This window comes from Coptis chinensis, chromosome 2 (assembly GCF_015680905.1).
Source record: "Coptis chinensis isolate HL-2020 chromosome 2, ASM1568090v1, whole genome shotgun sequence".
NCBI classification, from domain to species: domain Eukaryota; kingdom Viridiplantae; phylum Streptophyta; class Magnoliopsida; order Ranunculales; family Ranunculaceae; genus Coptis; species Coptis chinensis.
The window spans coordinates 65,166,615-65,173,196 of record NC_141457.1 but is presented as its reverse complement, the minus strand read 5'-3'; the positions used below and the strand labels follow the sequence as shown (position 1 = coordinate 65,173,196).

Here is a 6,582-nt window from a genome sequence, read left to right as displayed (position 1 = left end):
GGATTTGCATAAAACTCCCAAAGCAAGATTTATGAAAATCCTCTTTTTCTTCCTCACTAAAAGCATCGAACAATTTGTGCATTTTATCTAGTGACATTCGACAAGTCAAATTTAGCTTCCTCATTTCTCTCCGGAAATAACTTTAACAAGTAAACTCAAACTTTCGAATTTGGACAATTTTAATGAAAGGCAATAATAGTTAGGCTTTCGAATTTGACTGTTTTTTTTTCATAATTTCGTATTTTATCTGAAATAGCAACTTTCCCCCCTCAATTCATGTAATTAATTGGGTTTCGATATATATTGGGATGATTGACACATGACACTCAACAACCTTAATAAATTTTCGGTAATTTTTGGGGAAACATGTCCTAATTTCTTTCCCGCCAAAATACACTTATCAATGCAACCACTATAGAGTTGTGGTAGACATACTTTATTTCTTACTTTATCAACAATTAAATTTCATTCATTATTCTGGTATTTTTTTGTTATTTTATGTGTCAAACTTAATTCACTTACACAATTAATTGCATTTAGACTATTTCACTTCCAATATACGTTTATATTTATAGATAAGTATGAACCATTAAATTTTCTACTGACCCATTGATTTTCCCATTTTTTTTTTACTATTTAACATTGTGGAGACTTCATTCACCGCATCTAACATATATACTCTTCTCTGTAAAAGGTAAGCAAATACTTTCAACATAACAACATGTCTCTAAATAATTTGTTCCTGTTAATTTTAGTAGTTTTAATGCCACCTCCAGCCATCCCAACCATCCAAAATTATGACACCCCACCTACAACCGACTATTCCGATGAAGAGAACTCGGACAAGTGGGATACCTACTCTACTAACGATTACACAGACGAAGAAGAAGAAGACGGCTGGCTTCAGGATCCCTACTATGTTGGAGATATTCCTATGAAGAATAATAAGAAGGACAATGACGAGGAAGACGATGACGAGGAGGACGACGATTATGGGGGTGCTGATGACGAGCAAGACGAGGATGATGATGATGAAGAAGACTGATTTTGTCTGGTCTTATTTTGTTGTTTATGTTTTATTTTCGTTAGTTCGATCTGTTCTCTGTTCTTATATTGTTTTGTTTTACCCTTGTTTTCTTCTGCACTTGTTGATACATTTTGCACTATAATATGTCTATTATCTTTCTCATCATTTGAACCATCAAACTTCACTTTCTAATCTCAATAATCAAACTTCACTTTCAACAATACAGTAAAAAATGGCGAAAACGTTGCCCTTTGTTGTTTCTGGATGAAACTGTATGATTTGATCCAAATTAGCAAAACCGATCTTGGCCACTCATTTTCAAGTTTTCATCTCAACATAATCATGTGGTTGCTAATTAACACAAATCACATCACGTTGGGAACCGACAGAATTGACAAAAGCAAATTTGCTGGTCCATGTGGATCTTGTCTAGAAGTATGCGCAAGGGAAAAATAGTAAAAAAAACCTTTGAAAAGTCAAAATGTGTGGGCGTGGTCTAATTAAGGAATTGACATTATCATAATCTAATTGGGAAATTACCCTTTATAGATTTGATAATGTCTAGATTAGTTTTGTTTGTTACTTCGTCTATATTTTTTCGTATCTTGGGCAGGCCATGTCGGCCTTCTTGTTTCTTTCTTTTCGAATCTATGCTATTTGATAGTTCACTGATCAAGAAAAATATAGCGGGTCTCAAAAGCAAGTCATAGTAACTTTCTAGAAAAGTGTAACGGAAAAAGAAAACCTGCACTTCAAATGATTTTTGTTTTAGACCCTCTTTTTTGTGGGATTTGGTCATATGTGTAGATTTCGTTAATTTCTCCGTGTTTGAGCTGTGGTATCTTGGGAGGCCATATCATCCTCCTTTTCTACTCTTTTTTCACATTTGATTGCCTACTTTCTAACTTTCTGAGTTATAGGTTTTATGTTCAATTATTTTTTAATTCTGTTGTTGACTAGTTCGTGCACCAAATTTTCTTTTTCGTGAGTGCGAAATTCTATTTGAATACTGAAATCGTTTATTAATTGCTTGTAGTGAACTTCATTTGAGAATTTTTCATGACATTTTCTGACTATCTATGCTTGGAGTATAGTTTTTTTTATTTATCCCTGGGTGAGTGTAGCTTCCATGTCTTCCATTTAGTATAGGGTGAACTAGTGTTACCCCCCCAATTGGCTCATCTAGGGGAGGAATATTGGTTAACCCTCTAGTATATATATCTACTTTGAAGCACAACTTTTCACTTAGCACAAAATTGTGTATTCTTTTTTACCTTCAACCACCACTCGATATGGTGCAACTAGTCCAACCATAGAAAACATTTGTGAAAGATCATATTTTCCCTTACTAGATTTTTAGGGTGTGTTTGTTTTGGAGGAAATGCTAGAGAAAGGAAAGGAAAAGAGGTGTGGTCCACCTTTTCTGTAGTATTTTTGTTGTTTGTTTGCCTATGGACAGGAAAGGTTGCTTTCCGTGCGGAAACAAAACTAGAGAAATGGAAATGGTTTCGAGTCCGTGCTCCAGACCTAAAATTTTTAGGAAAAGGAAAGAAAAAAAAAACAAACACAATTTACTTTCCTTTCCGCAGTTTACCAAACAGACACAATTTTAAAACTGCTTCCATTCCATTCCATAGTAGACCAAGCCCTTAAATTTTAACTAATGGAAAGGAAAGAAAATAATTCGAGTGGTCCACTATGGAAAGGAATGGAATGGAAACAATTTTAAAATTGTGTATGTTTGGTAAACTGTGAAAAGGAAAGTAAATTGTGTCTTTTTGTTTTTTTGTTTGTTTTTGTTTTTTGTTTTTTTTTCCCTTAAAATTTTAAGGTCGGGACCATAGACTCAAAACCATTTTCATTTCCATTTTCCTAGTTTTGTTTCGGCACGGAAATCAATATTTTCTTTCCAAGGACAAAGAAACAACTATAAAACTGCGGAAAAGGTCCTTTTCTTTCCCTAGCATTTCTTCTGGAACAAATAAGCTTTTGTTTTCCTCCAATATTTATGAGGTTAGTTGTCTTCTCTATTGCAAACTGGTGAGGCTGTCTTCTCGGACGGCGTGTATTTTGCTTATTTGTGTAGGTGTACGCGCAAGTTGAATGCATGTGGATTATGTTTTTTCCTTTTTCAGAGTACCAACTCTCAACGCGTTAAATAATGAGCAAAATTATATCAAAATACAGATGTTATGTTAACACATCAAAGTTTACTTTCTAAATAACAAACCTTTCGTCCCGAAATAAAACCTCATTCTCTCTCTCCGTCTTCAAAACCCCATTCTTTCTGTCTCTCTCATCCACCTATTATCTATCTATCTATCTATGACCCTCACTCTGAAAATCGATCTTAATGATTCAAAGATTGTTGCAGCCCATTTACACAAAAGATCAAGGCAAAGAAATGTGATGGATGTGTTTTGTAGTGAAAATCCTTTTTTCCAAAGAAAAATAAACAAAGGGTATAGGGTGGAATTCTTTGCCTCACACTTCAATTCAACATCCGTAGTAAAGTTAGCGCGGAACGCTGAAACCAACTTTTGCCTTGCTGAAACCACTTGAAAAAACAAACAAGATTTTTTGCCATTGAATGCTGAAACTTGAGTTTTTAGAGGCTCTGAATGCTTTAAGTAAAAAAAAAAGATGTAGTGATGGTTAAGACCGGAATATGGTGTTTCTAATATTCCACTGAAACTCTCATTATGTTCAGAACTATTTTATTTATTTTATTATTATTATTATTCTATATGGGGGGTCTCTATCTTGGATCATGATCATGAAATTCCTACAACTACAGACAAGTCTTGGCATTTCAGTAGTCAATCATCTTTGTGGACTCGTAATTTGGCTGGGAGATGCATGATGTGTGCGTGGATATTTTGTTTTGATTGGTAAGCCTGTTTTAAATGAGATTAGTAACTCTTTGATGCTGGCGGGTTTCAAGCCCCGACTTCTGGTATCATATCATCATCCAAAGGTTTTACCAACTTTACTAATCGGCACCTGCGATGTGTGGATCTTCCTTTATCTTATCTATATGTAGTTTCTTTTGGTAAATGTTTAACCGTGCTGTATACTACCATTCCTTCAGGAGTTGAGGATGTTTCCTGTTTCTGGTGACCCTTTTGATATGTTGCCAGAACTCCAGATTTACTATCGATATTCATTACATGCCTAGGAGATTCATAGTACTTACCTGTTAATCATTTAGTTAACCTTGGGTTTACATTTGTTTTAGTTCTTGGTGTGGTCGTGTACACATCGATGTTTATGGTTCCTATTTTAAGGCATAAAATATTATAAAGACTTCTTAGGCGTTCGTCGTTCCCTTGTGGGACCAAATTCACTGATATTTTTTTGCAGCAAATTTTTACTCCAACAAGATTAGTGCTTCTATGGTCCTTCACTCTCTTGGAATTTATTAGAGTTACAGGCTTTAGTATATTTGTATTTACTCTAGTTGCAAACATTTGGGAGCAGTCATTTCTTTCCTTTTTCTTTCTTCACCCTTACTTGATTCTTGTCCAGGGCAACTGGCTGGTATGGCTGTCTTCTAGGACTGGGAACTGATGACGCAGCTGAAGGGCACTGGAGAAGGAGCTGATTCACAATTTGCTGATCATGTGCAGCAGATCAAGCTTCTGCTAAATTTTTACTTATCAAACTATAGAAACAATGTTAGCTTCTTTAATATCAGATTCAAGATTGGATTGATCTATGTTTTAGTAGAACTGTAATGATATGGTTGGATCCTTTGTATAACATGCCGTTTCTAATTACAATATATGGGATGAATTCTCATTTTGTTTACAAATGACTGTTGTTTTTTGTATGTTGTATAGCAAGCCAAGTGTAGACTGTGTTTAACTACAAAAAATAAGAAGGGGAGGAGCTCTCGAAGGAAAGGAAAGGGGAATATATGTTTATAGAAATCTAGTAAGGGCTGCGATGAAGTGAAAAAGGTTAGGATTATATATGATTGCCTACTTTCTAACTTTCTGAGTTACAGGTTCCAGTTTCAGATTTTTATCTTTGTGTTCATTCCTAGCTCATGTGTATATTCTTTATTTTCATTTTTTAAGTGAATATGAAACCTCTTCTTAGTCTAAAACCATTAAATGTGTATTTAGTCCAAAAGTTGTGGTGAGCTTAGTCCAAAATTTTCGGGGATGCTTTATGACCATCTATGCTTGGACCATAAACATTTTTGCCTTGAAGAATGTAGAATTTATGCTTTCCTTCCTGGGTACATAGCCACTGTCAAAGTGTTGCTTTTCACTGGGCACAAAATTGTCTTATGATTCTGTACTTCAACCTACGCTTAACATTTACTAGATATATGGTATATTTCTCTCCAACACCAATTGTGGTCGTTTTTTCCAGTGCAATTCTGATATGGCTGACTTTTTGGACTGGCTATTTCTAGTATCGTTAGTTTTTTTGTTAATGTGTATATCTGAGGGATTCGATCTAAAGATTAGATTTGCTAGGTAACTGCATTCGAGCGTAACATACATTGCTGACTTTGTTGATTTAGTGGCACATGAGTGGTTGTCAATGGTGTGGAGAAGGGGAGGATGGTTTTTATTCTGAAGCAAATATTAATAGGACTAGGAGTGTAAAAAAAAACCATTGACCCGTCATCCGGTAGGGTACCCGGTCTTCACCCGCCACCCAAACCCGTACCGACCTGAAAATAGACCCACCCCGCCCCGCCACCGTTTTTGTGCGGTCGGTCTATGGGTGTAGGTTCTATGCTCAAACCCGACCCGTCAAACCGCCTGACCCGCACCGTGTCAAAAGCAGTTGACCCAACCCCGTTGACCCGCACAATTTCAAGACTATAACTCTAATATTTTTGTATTTTATTTATAATTTCTTTTAACTTTTGTAGGAATTTGATAGATATGAATACAAACTTATGAGTTCAACATCAATTTCACATATTCAAGTTTGAACATTGGAAAAATATCAAAAGTTCAAATTCAACTTTCGAATTTTGGAGAAGATAAATCATTCATCCTTGTATTAATTTCGAATTCTTTTAGTTTATATTTTATTGTTTTGTACCATAGATCCTTGCTCCCATCTTCATTTTATCATACTATGGAAAATAATCAATTTACAAATGGTAAATCACGATAAATAAGTTTCAAATTCTGAGGATATGGTTTTGGGTTCAAATTCAAGTTTTTTATTTTTGTTTATTTTTATTGATTGATTCCATTTTTTCTCTATGCTGTGAATTGGAAATATATTACTTGTAGAATTAGAAAGTGTTTTTTTGAGTGAAATTGGGTTAAAATGATAATTTCCATCCGACCCGGATGACCATCGTAAAGTTGACCCGGCGGGCGGGTGATGGTACTAAGACATGACACTTCAACCGTCGCCCCGCCCGGGTCGGGGGACCACCGATTTGTATCCCACCGTCCCGCCCCGCCCCGCCCCATCACTATTTGACCCGCGGTTGACCCGCCCCGCCGTGTATTACACCCCAAGATAGGAAACATAACTATGTATTAGAGTAATATATTTTGTTGGCCATACTGTTC

General features: G+C 35.7%; 1 long non-coding RNA gene across 1 annotated transcript; it reads left to right on the top strand.

Annotated features, from left to right (window-relative positions):
- The first annotated feature begins 2,939 nt into the window (after positions 1-2,939).
- LOC147517192 (uncharacterized) lies at positions 2,940-4,841 on the top strand. The gene is made up of 2 exons (XR_015211365.1): positions 2,940-3,918; positions 4,556-4,841. It is a non-coding gene; the product is annotated as an uncharacterized LOC147517192 (long non-coding RNA).
- The last annotated feature ends 1,741 nt before the right edge of the window (positions 4,842-6,582 follow it).